At 49.2% G+C, this 16,756-nt stretch overlaps 19 non-coding genes across 19 annotated transcripts; all 19 read left to right on the top strand.

Moving 5' to 3' along the window:
- Window positions 1-129: 129 nt before the first annotated feature.
- Trnan-guu (transfer RNA asparagine (anticodon GUU)) lies at window positions 130-203 on the top strand. Its single transcript has one exon. It is a non-coding gene; the product is annotated as a tRNA-Asn (tRNA).
- A 497-nt stretch (window positions 204-700) lies between these two features.
- Window positions 701-774, top strand: Trnan-guu (transfer RNA asparagine (anticodon GUU)). Its single transcript has one exon. It is a non-coding gene; the product is annotated as a tRNA-Asn (tRNA).
- Window positions 775-1,271: 497 nt separating this feature from the next.
- Window positions 1,272-1,345, top strand: Trnan-guu (transfer RNA asparagine (anticodon GUU)). The gene has a single exon. It is a non-coding gene; the product is annotated as a tRNA-Asn (tRNA).
- Window positions 1,346-7,655: 6,310 nt separating this feature from the next.
- Trnan-guu (transfer RNA asparagine (anticodon GUU)) lies at window positions 7,656-7,730 on the top strand. Its single transcript has one exon. It is a non-coding gene; the product is annotated as a tRNA-Asn (tRNA).
- A 688-nt stretch (window positions 7,731-8,418) lies between these two features.
- Trnat-cgu (transfer RNA threonine (anticodon CGU)) lies at window positions 8,419-8,490 on the top strand. The gene has a single exon. It is a non-coding gene; the product is annotated as a tRNA-Thr (tRNA).
- A 333-nt stretch (window positions 8,491-8,823) lies between these two features.
- On the top strand, window positions 8,824-8,897 carry Trnan-guu (transfer RNA asparagine (anticodon GUU)). The gene has a single exon. It is a non-coding gene; the product is annotated as a tRNA-Asn (tRNA).
- A 497-nt stretch (window positions 8,898-9,394) lies between these two features.
- On the top strand, window positions 9,395-9,468 carry Trnan-guu (transfer RNA asparagine (anticodon GUU)). Its single transcript has one exon. It is a non-coding gene; the product is annotated as a tRNA-Asn (tRNA).
- Window positions 9,469-10,156: 688 nt separating this feature from the next.
- On the top strand, window positions 10,157-10,228 carry Trnat-cgu (transfer RNA threonine (anticodon CGU)). Its single transcript has one exon. It is a non-coding gene; the product is annotated as a tRNA-Thr (tRNA).
- A 333-nt stretch (window positions 10,229-10,561) lies between these two features.
- Window positions 10,562-10,635, top strand: Trnan-guu (transfer RNA asparagine (anticodon GUU)). The gene has a single exon. It is a non-coding gene; the product is annotated as a tRNA-Asn (tRNA).
- Window positions 10,636-11,132: 497 nt separating this feature from the next.
- On the top strand, window positions 11,133-11,206 carry Trnan-guu (transfer RNA asparagine (anticodon GUU)). Its single transcript has one exon. It is a non-coding gene; the product is annotated as a tRNA-Asn (tRNA).
- A 688-nt stretch (window positions 11,207-11,894) lies between these two features.
- Trnat-cgu (transfer RNA threonine (anticodon CGU)) lies at window positions 11,895-11,966 on the top strand. Its single transcript has one exon. It is a non-coding gene; the product is annotated as a tRNA-Thr (tRNA).
- A 333-nt stretch (window positions 11,967-12,299) lies between these two features.
- Window positions 12,300-12,373, top strand: Trnan-guu (transfer RNA asparagine (anticodon GUU)). The gene has a single exon. It is a non-coding gene; the product is annotated as a tRNA-Asn (tRNA).
- A 497-nt stretch (window positions 12,374-12,870) lies between these two features.
- On the top strand, window positions 12,871-12,944 carry Trnan-guu (transfer RNA asparagine (anticodon GUU)). The gene has a single exon. It is a non-coding gene; the product is annotated as a tRNA-Asn (tRNA).
- Window positions 12,945-13,632: 688 nt separating this feature from the next.
- Window positions 13,633-13,704, top strand: Trnat-cgu (transfer RNA threonine (anticodon CGU)). Its single transcript has one exon. It is a non-coding gene; the product is annotated as a tRNA-Thr (tRNA).
- A 333-nt stretch (window positions 13,705-14,037) lies between these two features.
- Trnan-guu (transfer RNA asparagine (anticodon GUU)) lies at window positions 14,038-14,111 on the top strand. Its single transcript has one exon. It is a non-coding gene; the product is annotated as a tRNA-Asn (tRNA).
- A 497-nt stretch (window positions 14,112-14,608) lies between these two features.
- Trnan-guu (transfer RNA asparagine (anticodon GUU)) lies at window positions 14,609-14,682 on the top strand. The gene has a single exon. It is a non-coding gene; the product is annotated as a tRNA-Asn (tRNA).
- A 688-nt stretch (window positions 14,683-15,370) lies between these two features.
- On the top strand, window positions 15,371-15,442 carry Trnat-cgu (transfer RNA threonine (anticodon CGU)). The gene has a single exon. It is a non-coding gene; the product is annotated as a tRNA-Thr (tRNA).
- A 333-nt stretch (window positions 15,443-15,775) lies between these two features.
- Window positions 15,776-15,849, top strand: Trnan-guu (transfer RNA asparagine (anticodon GUU)). The gene has a single exon. It is a non-coding gene; the product is annotated as a tRNA-Asn (tRNA).
- A 497-nt stretch (window positions 15,850-16,346) lies between these two features.
- On the top strand, window positions 16,347-16,420 carry Trnan-guu (transfer RNA asparagine (anticodon GUU)). The gene has a single exon. It is a non-coding gene; the product is annotated as a tRNA-Asn (tRNA).
- Window positions 16,421-16,756: the final 336 nt, after the last annotated feature.

The following is a 16,756-nucleotide window of genomic DNA, read 5'->3' as shown; positions in this document are numbered from 1 at the left end:
GCCTCGCTACAGTGTGCATGCACGTTATCCATGTGAAGAGGCGCAAGCAGATGCTACCATTCTGCGAGATTCCTGCAGAAGGTATACGAATTGCGTTGATATACAGAGCACAAGTGAGCCAAATTCAAGGCCTCCGTGGCGCAATCGGCTAGCGCGTTCGGCTGTTAACCGAAAGGTTGGTGGTTCGAGCCCACCCGGGGGCGAAATCGTTTTAACCGGCACCGAGGTGAGGACATACGTCAACTTTGTTAGAGATACACAGCTAGCGTGACAATTTGGCTGTGTTTGAGTGATGCCACAGAGCCTTATACACATTCAGCCAAGTGACACTGTAGGTAAAAACATGGCCCTACACAGACGTTCTACTCTTTTCCTATTTATTCGTCATGTGTGCACTGCAGTAGAGCGACGCCCACTACAAAAGACGTATTCTTTACATTCAATTTCAGCGTATACGTCGCGACTGCCATATGACAGGGCCTGTCTCTCGATGTCGATTTGTATTTGGTGTCTCTTAAGTGTCGATCTGCAGTGGGCCGCTGTTGGCCGAGAGACACGTATTCGTGTACGAGCCTCGCTACAGTGTGCATGCACGTTATCCATGTGAAGAGGCGCAAGCAGATGCTACCATTCTGCGAGATTCCTGCAGAAGGTATACGAATTGCGTTGATATACAGAGCACAAGTGAGCCAAATTCAAGGCCTCCGTGGCGCAATCGGCTAGCGCGTTCGGCTGTTAACCGAAAGGTTGGTGGTTCGAGCCCACCCGGGGGCGAAATCGTTTTAACCGGCACCGAGGTGAGGACATACGTCAACTTTGTTAGAGATACACAGCTAGCGTGACAATTTGGCTGTGTTTGAGTGATGCCACAGAGCCTTATACACATTCAGCCAAGTGACACTGTAGGTAAAAACATGGCCCTACACAGACGTTCTACTCTTTTCCTATTTATTCGTCATGTGTGCACTGCAGTAGAGCGACGCCCACTACAAAAGACGTATTCTTTACATTCAATTTCAGCGTATACGTCGCGACTGCCATATGACAGGGCCTGTCTCTCGATGTCGATTTGTATTTGGTGTCTCTTAAGTGTCGATCTGCAGTGGGCCGCTGTTGGCCGAGAGACACGTATTCGTGTACGAGCCTCGCTACAGTGTGCATGCACGTTATCCATGTGAAGAGGCGCAAGCAGATGCTACCATTCTGCGAGATTCCTGCAGAAGGTATACGAATTGCGTTGATATACAGAGCACAAGTGAGCCAAATTCAAGGCCTCCGTGGCGCAATCGGCTAGCGCGTTCGGCTGTTAACCGAAAGGTTGGTGGTTCGAGCCCACCCGGGGGCGAAATCGTTTTAACCGGCACCGAGGTGAGGACATACGTCAACTTTGTTAGAGATACACAGCTAGCGTGACAATTTGGCTGTGTTTGAGTGATGCCACAGAGCCTTATACACATTCAGCCAAGTGACACTGTAGGTAAAAACATGGCCCTACACAGACGTTCTACTCTTTTCCTATTTATTCGTCATGTGTGCACTGCAGTAGAGCGACGCCCACTACAAAAGACGTATTCTTTACATTCAATTTCAGCGTATACGTCGCGACTGCCATATGACAGGGCCTGTCTCTCGATGTCGATTTGTATTTGGTGTCTCTTAAGTGTCGATCTGCAGTGGGCCGCTGTTGGCCGAGAGACGTGCAGTCGCCTTACATGAAGCCCCATGGGCAACGCCAGTGCCACTGTGGACAACAGCATACTGTAGCCAGAGAGAGGAGCCGAAAGGCGCATTTCGCAGTCGAGCCACGCTATCCCACAAGCTGTGCACTAGGACAGGATTGTGCAGACCGCAAACTTCTGGTGGCCCGACGCTCGTCGTCGATCGTAAGGGCGAAACAGTCAAGAGATTTGGAAAACGGCAATGTGGACACCCCCTGCAGCAGCTGTGTGCCAAATCCGATATCTGGTCGAGGGCTGCAAGATTCAGTATGATGAAGTGACAATTCGGGGATAGCTCACAAACGCTAAGCTGCCGCCTTCTTAGCTCAGTTCCGCTTGAGCCGCGACAGCGATCGGACGTGCCTCAACTTCCGTACCGTCGTAGCGCCGCAAGCCGTGTTTTCATCGTTTCTTGTGACTGTGATTGTGCGTTTTCTCGTGAAATTTTGAGTTTTTGTCTATTCTCGTCGTCTTGTTTTTCTTACTAGCGGTTTCGGCCGCTTATCGTTACAGTTATGGCTAAATCGGTTCCCCGAAAGAATACGTTATGTTTTGAGTTTGACAAGGCAACGCGTCGTGTGCAACCAAGCTCCCTGGAAATTCATGAGTGGATTGTGGATATAATTGGGATAACTTCCGACCAGGTTCACACAGCGTACTATGATATGGCGGATTACTGTTTCTTTGTCAAGTTCCTCACTCCGTTACAACTGGAGAAAATCTTGCAGAAAACTGGAGGAAAGGCGGAATTCCATCATCGAGACCAGTCGGTGAGTACCGTGATAATCACCAATGCCGATGTAGAATATAAACAGGTTCGGGTATTCAATTTGCCGCCTGAAGTTGACAATTACCTTTTGAAGGATGCTCTTGCAAAATACGGTGATATTCGACAAATCAGAATGGAAAAATGGTCTAGCCAACACAAATTGCAATGCTACAGTGGGGTTCGTTCTGTCGATATGAGCATTAAAGTTAATATTCCCTCGAATATCGTGGTCTGTGGTTATAAAGCACATGTCGTTTATAGTGGGCAAGTAGAAACTTGTTATATTTGTAACGAGAGCGGTCATTTACGCAGTGATTGTCCTCGGCGTGTTTTCGTGCTTAAAAACCCCTTGCAAAAACGCCAGAGGTTGACACTAGCTGATATTATGACCCAACATCAGAAATTGGGGGAGACAACTTTGCAACCCAGTACCTCAGAGGCCGTTGAACCTGATCTTAGCAACGAGTCCTTCCCGCCTTTAGCACAAAAGAGCGAGAAGCTTCCACTTGCTGTCAGCACAACGTTATCAGTCGGTAACAAACGACGCCGTACCTGTGACGATAGTGGAACTGATGAAGAGTTGTCGGCTAACGGCCAGATATCTGTCACGGACGCGAACCCTCCCTCGCAGGAAACCCTTGCCGTGGACAGCATAGATGAGGGCTCCGACGCCGCTGCTTCCCCGGCGGCGTCGGTCAACACCAGTGCCGACCAGTGTTTACAGCTGACTGTTGTGACGCCGCCGGCCGGCCCGCCACAACACGACTTGGATGCACAACAAGAGGACGACCGTCCGATGTCGGCTCTACAGACACCCGACGAGGACGTTGGTCCGGCGACCGTTGTAAACACCAACCTGCCCGTCACTGAACACGACCAACCTGAGAGATCGGAAGACTGTTTACCAACAGACCGTGTGGATACAAACAAACACACCTTGCTTTCCGCCGCCACGATTTCGCACGAGTTCGCTACAGTGGAGGAAGCCGGCACTCCGACTACCGATTTCAGTCATGATCCGCCCACCCCACCTTCTGCCATGGAACTCCCGACTGGTGGACGACGGAAGACTAAACCCAAACCAAATGTCACCGCAGCCCGAAGAAAGACTCCGAACAAAGGAGCCGCGGAATCTGGACGCGAACCTGGCACTGTGAATTCGCAGTCTGACAGTGCGATGGACTGGGCCGCTAATACAATGCAGCTTCCTTCCTCCTTCGATGGGCACGACCCAGGCATATAAATTTCTGTCTCTTAATATTAACAAGATCACGTCAGCTTTGAAAACAGCGTTGTTGCGACAGTTTATCTACGACTCTGAAGCCGATGTTGTACTCCTACAGGAAGTGTCTATATTAAGTCTCACCGTCCCTGGTTTTCATACGATAGCAAATGTAACGAAAGACACGAACACAGGCACAGCCATTTTATTCCGCGAGGGCATCCCTGTTCGAAGTATTGAAATACTCGAGTGTGGTAGAGGTATTGCATGTCAAATTTTTGACGTCACCATAGTGAACATCTACGCACCGTCTGGTTCAACTCGCAAATCCGACAGAGCCAAATTTTTCAAAGAAGACATCATCTATTTGTTGCGACGGAACCCATCACAATTCATACTTAGTGGCGACTTCAATTGTGTCCTCAATCGAAAAGATCAGTCTCCGAACTTCAATTACTGTCGGGAATTGCATGATCTGGTACGTCATCTGCGAATGCAGGATGCATGGGAACTCAAGAACCCCACTAAGGTTAAATTTACGTACTTTACTTCGACGGCATGCAGCCGCCTTGATCGGTTGTACGTCACGGAGAATATCTGCCATCGTGTTCTCGACACGGATGTCATTCCAGCTAGCTTTTCAGACCATTGTGCCCTTTCCGTAACGATCAGTTTAGACAGACAACGGACTCACCGCTTCCGGAATCAATGGAGCCTCAATGTTTCTCTACTGACGGATAATTACATACAAGATGTTATTCATGCGACGTGGACGGACTGTCTCAAGCGACGTTGTAGGTACGCTACCAATATCGCCTGGTGGAATGAGGTAGTCAAACGGAGGATGAGACAATCTCTGAAAAATTATGGCTGGCAACGAGCCCAGGATACCAAACGAACCATCGATTTTTACCAGACGGTATTGCGGGAGTTGTATACGCAAGTAACCGTAACGAATACGAACTTGGAAGGGATCAAGAAAATCAAGGCCAAACTACTAGCCATAAAGCGTACACAACTTGCGGGGCTGCAGACCAAAGCTCAAACTAAGTCGCTCCAGGACGACGAAGTCACGTCCCTGTACCACCTTATAAAGCACCGTGCGAACCGCCAGAGAACGTTTATTGAGGAACTTGAGACCGCTGATGGGGTCCTCCTCACTCATCAGAGGGATATCCTTCGCGCCGTTGCCGAATATTTTACTCACCTGTACTCGCAATGTGCTACCCGTGGGAATGCTGACACTGTGGCTTTCTGTACTCCACCTTCAGAAGTCACGCACGCCGATAACTGCGCGATATTGCAAGATTTTGATGCGGATGACGTCCTGGACCTGATCACTGGTTCCCCGTCACAAAAATCCCCCGGCCCTGATGGGCTGCCGAAAGAATTCTATGTGCGCTTCTGGCCTCTCATTGGACAAGCCTTTACATCAGTCCTCAACGAGGTGATGCGCGGGACTCCCTTGCCGGCAGACCTCAAGGAAGGCAGGATTGTCTTGGTTCCCAAACGTAAACACCGGAAAAATCTTGATCATTATCGTCCGATCACTTTACTAAATTTTGATTATAAAACTTTTGCCAGAGCACTAAATAGCAGACTAACGGCGGTGGTGAAAAAGGTGGTCCACAATCATCAATCCTGTTTCCCTGGTCGGTCCATTATGACACCCCTCTCAGAATATAGAGACCTTATTTCAATAGCATCGGTGACTACCGTGAACTGTGCACTCTTATTTGTTGACTTTTCTAAAGCGTTCGATCGTGTGAGTCATGATTATCTCATGCGTTTCCTGCAGCATTGTGGATTCAATGACAGCGCTATTGCCGTCATACGACACCTGATAACTGGTGTCACGACGAAGGTTAGCGTCAATGGACAGCTCACGCAGCCTATCGAGATTCAAAGAGGGGTCCCGCAGGGGAGCCCCCTCTCCATGCTCTTGTTCGTGCTGGCGCTCGAACCTTTACTACGTTCCATCGACGACAAACTGACCGGCCTGACCACGACCGGTCATTCTTTTGTGGTTCGCGCTTACGCCGATGATGTTGGGGTTTTAATACGGGCCGAAGAAGAAATACCCATCCTCAAATCCGAAATTGATGACTACTGCCGTGTCTCTGGAGCACGAATTAACACAGATAAATGCCGATTCGTCAAAATCCGTGGATTGGCAAACGTAACCGTCCCGTGGGCACAAACTGCGGAAAACCACACCACCTTAGGTATGATTGTCGATCGATGCCCACTGAAAATGTGTGCCAAAAATTGGCGGCGGATCGCCGATTCTATGCACGGCGCTATTCGCGAAAACAACTGGCGGTCTCTCAACCTCCTTCAACGTATTCGTCTCCTCGACACTTACATTTTCAGTAAAGCCTACTACATGGCCCAAATTTTTCCGATTCCAAAGTTACAGGCGAAGCGACTTATGAAACTCTCCAACTATTTTCTCTGGAAAGGGAACATTTTTAAACCGAAATATACCACATTGACCTTGCCGCGGAAGGCTGGAGGACTCAGTTTACCAGACATCGACAGAAAGTGTACGGCCTTGTACATCAAACGCATTACCACGTTGTTGAGGAAGGAACCACTCAGTGTAACTCATTGGCTCTTCCAAATTTTACGTCCTATAGATCTCCGTCCACCCACTGCTGTAGGACAAATCAATTTTCAACTAAAACATGTCCGGTACTATTATCTCGAAGTAAGTTACATCGGGGGCGCCGTTGTTCACAGGTCGGATTTATCGACAAAGGTTCTGCTCGACAGATGGCATCGAACTATGATACGCCACCCCATGGAAATCAAACACCCAAGTGTCCAATGGAATGTAGTCTGGCACAACATCAGTTTATCCATCCATACTTCCGTTGTGGCATCCACGTGGTATCAGGTTGTTAATGGTGTTATCCCCACAAATGAACGGTTGCACCGCATAGGCTTACACGACAGTGATCGATGTGCGCGTTGTGGCCTGGTCGACACCTTACGCCACAGATTTACATGCGGTGGCCATCTACTTAACTGGAAATGGGTGCAACAACGTTTGGGTCTCTTAACTCGCAGCAGTGCAGCCAGTCACTCCACCGATATCCTCCTCTGGCCAGACACCACATATTATCCTGCGACCAAGAACAACACTGTGATGTGGTTACTGGGACACTATGTGACATACGTTATTTGCCACAATGGCGACGACGATCTCGTCAGTTTTGAAACTTACATGCGAACAGCACAATGGCAAATGCAACGGTTCACCGCCGTCAAAAAAAATTTTGGAAACATGACCGCCATTATTTTTGAAAAGCAGGGTGTCGGATAACACCTCCCCACTCTTCATTGATACCGTTCCTCGTCAACGACCGGACCTTCAGATTAAACAATAAGAGCACTTCGGCAGCAACAGGCACCGATTCCTGAATACGGATATTCCGACCTATCCTCAAGGAAAAAAAAAAAAAAAAAAAAAAAAAAAAACAGAGTGGCAAAAAAAAAATTGGAAAAGACATCTAAAAAAAAGAAAAGGAGAAAAAAAAGTAGAAAAAAAAAAGTGGTAGAGCACTGGTCTCGTAAACCAGGGGTCGTGAGTTCGAACCTCACAGAAGGCATTCATTTTTTTAACCTTCCTGCAAGGAGCGGAGCTATCTCGAGCAGCATCTAACACATGGCAGTACACTGAATGAAAGGGATGTTCTACAGCCTATGAAAAGTATTCTACTGGCCTCAGAGGTTTTCTGAATGCATAGGCACAACAGTGGTTTGTATGCATTTTGTAGTATAATGTCATGCTTGGCGATGTCATTCGTGTACGAGCCTCGCTACAGTGTGCATGCACGTTATCCATGTGAAGAGGCGCAAGCAGATGCTACCATTCTGCGAGATTCCTGCAGAAGGTATACGAATTGCGTTGATATACAGAGCACAAGTGAGCCAAATTCAAGCTCTCCGTGGCGCAATCGGCTAGCGCGTTCGGCTGTTAACCGAAAGGTTGGTGGTTCGAGCCCACCTGGGGGCGAAATCGTTTTAACCGGCACCGAGGTGAGGACATACGTCAACTTTGTTAGAGATACACAGCTAGCGTGACAATTTGGCTGTGTTTGAGTGATGCCACAGAGCCTTATACACATTCAGCCAAGTGACACTGTAGGTAAAAACATGGCCCTACACAGACGTTCTACTCTTTTCCTATTTATTCGTCATGTGTGCACTGCAGTAGAGCGACGCCCACTACAAAAGACGTATTCTTTACATTCAATTTCAGCGTATACGTCGCGACTGCCATATGACAGGGCCTGTCTCTCGATGTCGATTTGTATTTGGTGTCTCTTAAGTGTCGATCTGCAGTGGGCCGCTGTTGGCCGAGAGACGTGCAGTCGCCTTACATGAAGCCCCATGGGCAACGCCAGTGCCACTGTGTACAACAGCATACTGTAGCCAGAGAGAGGAGCCGAAAGGCGCATTTCGCAGTCGAGCCACGCTATCCCACAAGCTGTGCACTAGGACAGGATTGTGCAGACCGCAAACTTCTGGTGGCCCGACGCTCGTCGTCGATCGTAAGGGCGAAACAGTCAAGAGATTTGGAAAACGGCAATGTGGACACCCCCTGCAGCAGCTGTGTGCCAAATCCGATATCTGGTCGAGGGCTGCAAGATTCAGTATGATGAAGTGACAATTCGGGGATAGCTCACAAACGCTAAGCTGCCGCCTTCTTAGCTCAGTGGTAGAGCACTGGTCTCGTAAACCAGGGGTCGTGAGTTCGAACCTCACAGAAGGCATTCATTTTTTTAACCTTCCTGCAAGGAGCGGAGCTATCTCGAGCAGCATCTAACACATGGCAGTACACTGAATGAAAGGGATGTTCTACAGCCTATGAAAAGTATTCTACTGGCCTCAGAGGTTTTCTGAATGCATAGGCACAACAGTGGTTTGTATGCATTTTGTAGTATAATGTCATGCTTGGCGATGTCATTCGTGTACGAGCCTCGCTACAGTGTGCATGCACGTTATCCATGTGAAGAGGCGCAAGCAGATGCTACCATTCTGCGAGATTCCTGCAGAAGGTATACGAATTGCGTTGATATACAGAGCACAAGTGAGCCAAATTCAAGGCCTCCGTGGCGCAATCGGCTAGCGCGTTCGGCTGTTAACCGAAAGGTTGGTGGTTCGAGCCCACCCGGGGGCGAAATCGTTTTAACCGGCACCGAGGTGAGGACATACGTCAACTTTGTTAGAGATACACAGCTAGCGTGACAATTTGGCTGTGTTTGAGTGATGCCACAGAGCCTTATACACATTCAGCCAAGTGACACTGTAGGTAAAAACATGGCCCTACACAGACGTTCTACTCTTTTCCTATTTATTCGTCATGTGTGCACTGCAGTAGAGCGACGCCCACTACAAAAGACGTATTCTTTACATTCAATTTCAGCGTATACGTCGCGACTGCCATATGACAGGGCCTGTCTCTCGATGTCGATTTGTATTTGGTGTCTCTTAAGTGTCGATCTGCAGTGGGCCGCTGTTGGCCGAGAGACACGTATTCGTGTACGAGCCTCGCTACAGTGTGCATGCACGTTATCCATGTGAAGAGGCGCAAGCAGATGCTACCATTCTGCGAGATTCCTGCAGAAGGTATACGAATTGCGTTGATATACAGAGCACAAGTGAGCCAAATTCAAGGCCTCCGTGGCGCAATCGGCTAGCGCGTTCGGCTGTTAACCGAAAGGTTGGTGGTTCGAGCCCACCCGGGGGCGAAATCGTTTTAACCGGCACCGAGGTGAGGACATACGTCAACTTTGTTAGAGATACACAGCTAGCGTGACAATTTGGCTGTGTTTGAGTGATGCCACAGAGCCTTATACACATTCAGCCAAGTGACACTGTAGGTAAAAACATGGCCCTACACAGACGTTCTACTCTTTTCCTATTTATTCGTCATGTGTGCACTGCAGTAGAGCGACGCCCACTACAAAAGACGTATTCTTTACATTCAATTTCAGCGTATACGTCGCGACTGCCATATGACAGGGCCTGTCTCTCGATGTCGATTTGTATTTGGTGTCTCTTAAGTGTCGATCTGCAGTGGGCCGCTGTTGGCCGAGAGACGTGCAGTCGCCTTACATGAAGCCCCATGGGCAACGCCAGTGCCACTGTGGACAACAGCATACTGTAGCCAGAGAGAGGAGCCGAAAGGCGCATTTCGCAGTCGAGCCACGCTATCCCACAAGCTGTGCACTAGGACAGGATTGTGCAGACCGCAAACTTCTGGTGGCCCGACGCTCGTCGTCGATCGTAAGGGCGAAACAGTCAAGAGATTTGGAAAACGGCAATGTGGACACCCCCTGCAGCAGCTGTGTGCCAAATCCGATATCTGGTCGAGGGCTGCAAGATTCAGTATGATGAAGTGACAATTCGGGGATAGCTCACAAACGCTAAGCTGCCGCCTTCTTAGCTCAGTGGTAGAGCACTGGTCTCGTAAACCAGGGGTCGTGAGTTCGAACCTCACAGAAGGCATTCATTTTTTTAACCTTCCTGCAAGGAGCGGAGCTATCTCGAGCAGCATCTAACACATGGCAGTACACTGAATGAAAGGGATGTTCTACAGCCTATGAAAAGTATTCTACTGGCCTCAGAGGTTTTCTGAATGCATAGGCACAACAGTGGTTTGTATGCATTTTGTAGTATAATGTCATGCTTGGCGATGTCATTCGTGTACGAGCCTCGCTACAGTGTGCATGCACGTTATCCATGTGAAGAGGCGCAAGCAGATGCTACCATTCTGCGAGATTCCTGCAGAAGGTATACGAATTGCGTTGATATACAGAGCACAAGTGAGCCAAATTCAAGGCCTCCGTGGCGCAATTGGCTAGCGCGTTCGGCTGTTAACCGAAAGGTTGGTGGTTCGAGCCCACCCGGGGGCGAAATCGTTTTAACCGGCACCGAGGTGAGGACATACGTCAACTTTGTTAGAGATACACAGCTAGCGTGACAATTTGGCTGTGTTTGAGTGATGCCACAGAGCCTTATACACATTCAGCCAAGTGACACTGTAGGTAAAAACATGGCCCTACACAGACGTTCTACTCTTTTCCTATTTATTCGTCATGTGTGCACTGCAGTAGAGCGACGCCCACTACAAAAGACGTATTCTTTACATTCAATTTCAGCGTATACGTCGCGACTGCCATATGACAGGGCCTGTCTCTCGATGTCGATTTGTATTTGGTGTCTCTTAAGTGTCGATCTGCAGTGGGCCGCTGTTGGCCGAGAGACACGTATTCGTGTACGAGCCTCGCTACAGTGTGCATGCACGTTATCCATGTGAAGAGGCGCAAGCAGATGCTACCATTCTGCGAGATTCCTGCAGAAGGTATACGAATTGCGTTGATATACAGAGCACAAGTGAGCCAAATTCAAGGCCTCCGTGGCGCAATCGGCTAGCGCGTTCGGCTGTTAACCGAAAGGTTGGTGGTTCGAGCCCACCCGGGGGCGAAATCGTTTTAACCGGCACCGAGGTGAGGACATACGTCAACTTTGTTAGAGATACACAGCTAGCGTGACAATTTGGCTGTGTTTGAGTGATGCCACAGAGCCTTATACACATTCAGCCAAGTGACACTGTAGGTAAAAACATGGCCCTACACAGACGTTCTACTCTTTTCCTATTTATTCGTCATGTGTGCACTGCAGTAGAGCGACGCCCACTACAAAAGACGTATTCTTTACATTCAATTTCAGCGTATACGTCGCGACTGCCATATGACAGGGCCTGTCTCTCGATGTCGATTTGTATTTGGTGTCTCTTAAGTGTCGATCTGCAGTGGGCCGCTGTTGGCCGAGAGACGTGCAGTCGCCTTACATGAAGCCCCATGGGCAACGCCAGTGCCACTGTGGACAACAGCATACTGTAGCCAGAGAGAGGAGCCGAAAGGCGCATTTCGCAGTCGAGCCACGCTATCCCACAAGCTGTGCACTAGGACAGGATTGTGCAGACCGCAAACTTCTGGTGGCCCGACGCTCGTCGTCGATCGTAAGGGCGAAACAGTCAAGAGATTTGGAAAACGGCAATGTGGACACCCCCTGCAGCAGCTGTGTGCCAAATCCGATATCTGGTCGAGGGCTGCAAGATTCAGTATGATGAAGTGACAATTCGGGGATAGCTCACAAACGCTAAGCTGCCGCCTTCTTAGCTCAGTGGTAGAGCACTGGTCTCGTAAACCAGGGGTCGTGAGTTCGAACCTCACAGAAGGCATTCATTTTTTTAACCTTCCTGCAAGGAGCGGAGCTATCTCGAGCAGCATCTAACACATGGCAGTACACTGAATGAAAGGGATGTTCTACAGCCTATGAAAAGTATTCTACTGGCCTCAGAGGTTTTCTGAATGCATAGGCACAACAGTGGTTTGTATGCATTTTGTAGTATAATGTCATGCTTGGCGATGTCATTCGTGTACGAGCCTCGCTACAGTGTGCATGCACGTTATCCATGTGAAGAGGCGCAAGCAGATGCTACCATTCTGCGAGATTCCTGCAGAAGGTATACGAATTGCGTTGATATACAGAGCACAAGTGAGCCAAATTCAAGGCCTCCGTGGCGCAATCGGCTAGCGCGTTCGGCTGTTAACCGAAAGGTTGGTGGTTCGAGCCCACCCGGGGGCGAAATCGTTTTAACCGGCACCGAGGTGAGGACATACGTCAACTTTGTTAGAGATACACAGCTAGCGTGACAATTTGGCTGTGTTTGAGTGATGCCACAGAGCCTTATACACATTCAGCCAAGTGACACTGTAGGTAAAAACATGGCCCTACACAGACGTTCTACTCTTTTCCTATTTATTCGTCATGTGTGCACTGCAGTAGAGCGACGCCCACTACAAAAGACGTATTCTTTACATTCAATTTCAGCGTATACGTCGCGACTGCCATATGACAGGGCCTGTCTCTCGATGTCGATTTGTATTTGGTGTCTCTTAAGTGTCGATCTGCAGTGGGCCGCTGTTGGCCGAGAGACACGTATTCGTGTACGAGCCTCGCTACAGTGTGCATGCACGTTATCCATGTGAAGAGGCGCAAGCAGATGCTACCATTCTGCGAGATTCCTGCAGAAGGTATACGAATTGCGTTGATATACAGAGCACAAGTGAGCCAAATTCAAGGCCTCCGTGGCGCAATCGGCTAGCGCGTTCGGCTGTTAACCGAAAGGTTGGTGGTTCGAGCCCACCCGGGGGCGAAATCGTTTTAACCGGCACCGAGGTGAGGACATACGTCAACTTTGTTAGAGATACACAGCTAGCGTGACAATTTGGCTGTGTTTGAGTGATGCCACAGAGCCTTATACACATTCAGCCAAGTGACACTGTAGGTAAAAACATGGCCCTACACAGACGTTCTACTCTTTTCCTATTTATTCGTCATGTGTGCACTGCAGTAGAGCGACGCCCACTACAAAAGACGTATTCTTTACATTCAATTTCAGCGTATACGTCGCGACTGCCATATGACAGGGCCTGTCTCTCGATGTCGATTTGTATTTGGTGTCTCTTAAGTGTCGATCTGCAGTGGGCCGCTGTTGGCCGAGAGACGTGCAGTCGCCTTACATGAAGCCCCATGGGCAACGCCAGTGCCACTGTGGACAACAGCATACTGTAGCCAGAGAGAGGAGCCGAAAGGCGCATTTCGCAGTCGAGCCACGCTATCCCACAAGCTGTGCACTAGGACAGGATTGTGCAGACCGCAAACTTCTGGTGGCCCGACGCTCGTCGTCGATCGTAAGGGCGAAACAGTCAAGAGATTTGGAAAACGGCAATGTGGACACCCCCTGCAGCAGCTGTGTGCCAAATCCGATATCTGGTCGAGGGCTGCAAGATTCAGTATGATGAAGTGACAATTCGGGGATAGCTCACAAACGCTAAGCTGCCGCCTTCTTAGCTCAGTGGTAGAGCACTGGTCTCGTAAACCAGGGGTCGTGAGTTCGAACCTCACAGAAGGCATTCATTTTTTTAACCTTCCTGCAAGGAGCGGAGCTATCTCGAGCAGCATCTAACACATGGCAGTACACTGAATGAAAGGGATGTTCTACAGCCTATGAAAAGTATTCTACTGGCCTCAGAGGTTTTCTGAATGCATAGGCACAACAGTGGTTTGTATGCATTTTGTAGTATAATGTCATGCTTGGCGATGTCATTCGTGTACGAGCCTCGCTACAGTGTGCATGCACGTTATCCATGTGAAGAGGCGCAAGCAGATGCTACCATTCTGCGAGATTCCTGCAGAAGGTATACGAATTGCGTTGATATACAGAGCACAAGTGAGCCAAATTCAAGGCCTCCGTGGCGCAATCGGCTAGCGCGTTCGGCTGTTAACCGAAAGGTTGGTGGTTCGAGCCCACCCGGGGGCGAAATCGTTTTAACCGGCACCGAGGTGAGGACATACGTCAACTTTGTTAGAGATACACAGCTAGCGTGACAATTTGGCTGTGTTTGAGTGATGCCACAGAGCCTTATACACATTCAGCCAAGTGACACTGTAGGTAAAAACATGGCCCTACACAGACGTTCTACTCTTTTCCTATTTATTCGTCATGTGTGCACTGCAGTAGAGCGACGCCCACTACAAAAGACGTATTCTTTACATTCAATTTCAGCGTATACGTCGCGACTGCCATATGACAGGGCCTGTCTCTCGATGTCGATTTGTATTTGGTGTCTCTTAAGTGTCGATCTGCAGTGGGCCGCTGTTGGCCGAGAGACACGTATTCGTGTACGAGCCTCGCTACAGTGTGCATGCACGTTATCCATGTGAAGAGGCGCAAGCAGATGCTACCATTCTGCGAGATTCCTGCAGAAGGTATACGAATTGCGTTGATATACAGAGCACAAGTGAGCCAAATTCAAGGCCTCCGTGGCGCAATCGGCTAGCGCGTTCGGCTGTTAACCGAAAGGTTGGTGGTTCGAGCCCACCCGGGGGCGAAATCGTTTTAACCGGCACCGAGGTGAGGACATACGTCAACTTTGTTAGAGATACACAGCTAGCGTGACAATTTGGCTGTGTTTGAGTGATGCCACAGAGCCTTATACACATTCAGCCAAGTGACACTGTAGGTAAAAACATGGCCCTACACAGACGTTCTACTCTTTTCCTATTTATTCGTCATGTGTGCACTGCAGTAGAGCGACGCCCACTACAAAAGACGTATTCTTTACATTCAATTTCAGCGTATACGTCGCGACTGCCATATGACAGGGCCTGTCTCTCGATGTCGATTTGTATTTGGTGTCTCTTAAGTGTCGATCTGCAGTGGGCCGCTGTTGGCCGAGAGACGTGCAGTCGCCTTACATGAAGCCCCATGGGCAACGCCAGTGCCACTGTGGACAACAGCATACTGTAGCCAGAGAGAGGAGCCGAAAGGCGCATTTCGCAGTCGAGCCACGCTATCCCACAAGCTGTGCACTAGGACAGGATTGTGCAGACCGCAAACTTCTGGTGGCCCGACGCTCGTCGTCGATCGTAAGGGCGAAACAGTCAAGAGATTTGGAAAACGGCAATGTGGACACCCCCTGCAGCAGCTGTGTGCCAAATCCGATATCTGGTCGAGGGCTGCAAGATTCAGTATGATGAAGTGACAATTCGGGGATAGCTCACAAACGCTAAGCTGCCGCCTTCTTAGCTCAGTGGTAGAGCACTGGTCTCGTAAACCAGGGGTCGTGAGTTCGAACCTCACAGAAGGCATTCATTTTTTTAACCTTCCTGCAAGGAGCGGAGCTATCTCGAGCAGCATCTAACACATGGCAGTACACTGAATGAAAGGGATGTTCTACAGCCTATGAAAAGTATTCTACTGGCCTCAGAGGTTTTCTGAATGCATAGGCACAACAGTGGTTTGTATGCATTTTGTAGTATAATGTCATGCTTGGCGATGTCATTCGTGTACGAGCCTCGCTACAGTGTGCATGCACGTTATCCATGTGAAGAGGCGCAAGCAGATGCTACCATTCTGCGAGATTCCTGCAGAAGGTATACGAATTGCGTTGATATACAGAGCACAAGTGAGCCAAATTCAAGGCCTCCGTGGCGCAATCGGCTAGCGCGTTCGGCTGTTAACCGAAAGGTTGGTGGTTCGAGCCCACCCGGGGGCGAAATCGTTTTAACCGGCACCGAGGTGAGGACATACGTCAACTTTGTTAGAGATACACAGCTAGCGTGACAATTTGGCTGTGTTTGAGTGATGCCACAGAGCCTTATACACATTCAGCCAAGTGACACTGTAGGTAAAAACATGGCCCTACACAGACGTTCTACTCTTTTCCTATTTATTCGTCATGTGTGCACTGCAGTAGAGCGACGCCCACTACAAAAGACGTATTCTTTACATTCAATTTCAGCGTATACGTCGCGACTGCCATATGACAGGGCCTGTCTCTCGATGTCGATTTGTATTTGGTGTCTCTTAAGTGTCGATCTGCAGTGGGCCGCTGTTGGCCGAGAGACACGTATTCGTGTACGAGCCTCGCTACAGTGTGCATGCACGTTATCCATGTGAAGAGGCGCAAGCAGATGCTACCATTCTGCGAGATTCCTGCAGAAGGTATACGAATTGCGTTGATATACAGAGCACAAGTGAGCCAAATTCAAGGCCTCCGTGGCGCAATCGGCTAGCGCGTTCGGCTGTTAACCGAAAGGTTGGTGGTTCGAGCCCACCCGGGGGCGAAATCGTTTTAACCGGCACCGAGGTGAGGACATACGTCAACTTTGTTAGAGATACACAGCTAGCGTGACAATTTGGCTGTGTTTGAGTGATGCCACAGAGCCTTATACACATTCAGCCAAGTGACACTGTAGGTAAAAACATGGCCCTACACAGACGTTCTACTCTTTTCCTATTTATTCGTCATGTGTGCACTGCAGTAGAGCGACGCCCACTACAAAAGACGTATTCTTTACATTCAATTTCAGCGTATACGTCGCGACTGCCATATGACAGGGCCTGTCTCTCGATGTCGATTTGTATTTGGTGTCTCTTAAGTGTCGATCTGCAGTGGGCCG

This window comes from Schistocerca nitens, chromosome 6 (assembly GCF_023898315.1).
Source record: "Schistocerca nitens isolate TAMUIC-IGC-003100 chromosome 6, iqSchNite1.1, whole genome shotgun sequence".
Taxonomy (NCBI): domain Eukaryota; kingdom Metazoa; phylum Arthropoda; class Insecta; order Orthoptera; family Acrididae; genus Schistocerca; species Schistocerca nitens.
Note: the sequence above shows the minus strand (reverse complement) of the source record. Positions and strands in the feature narration are given on the sequence as shown.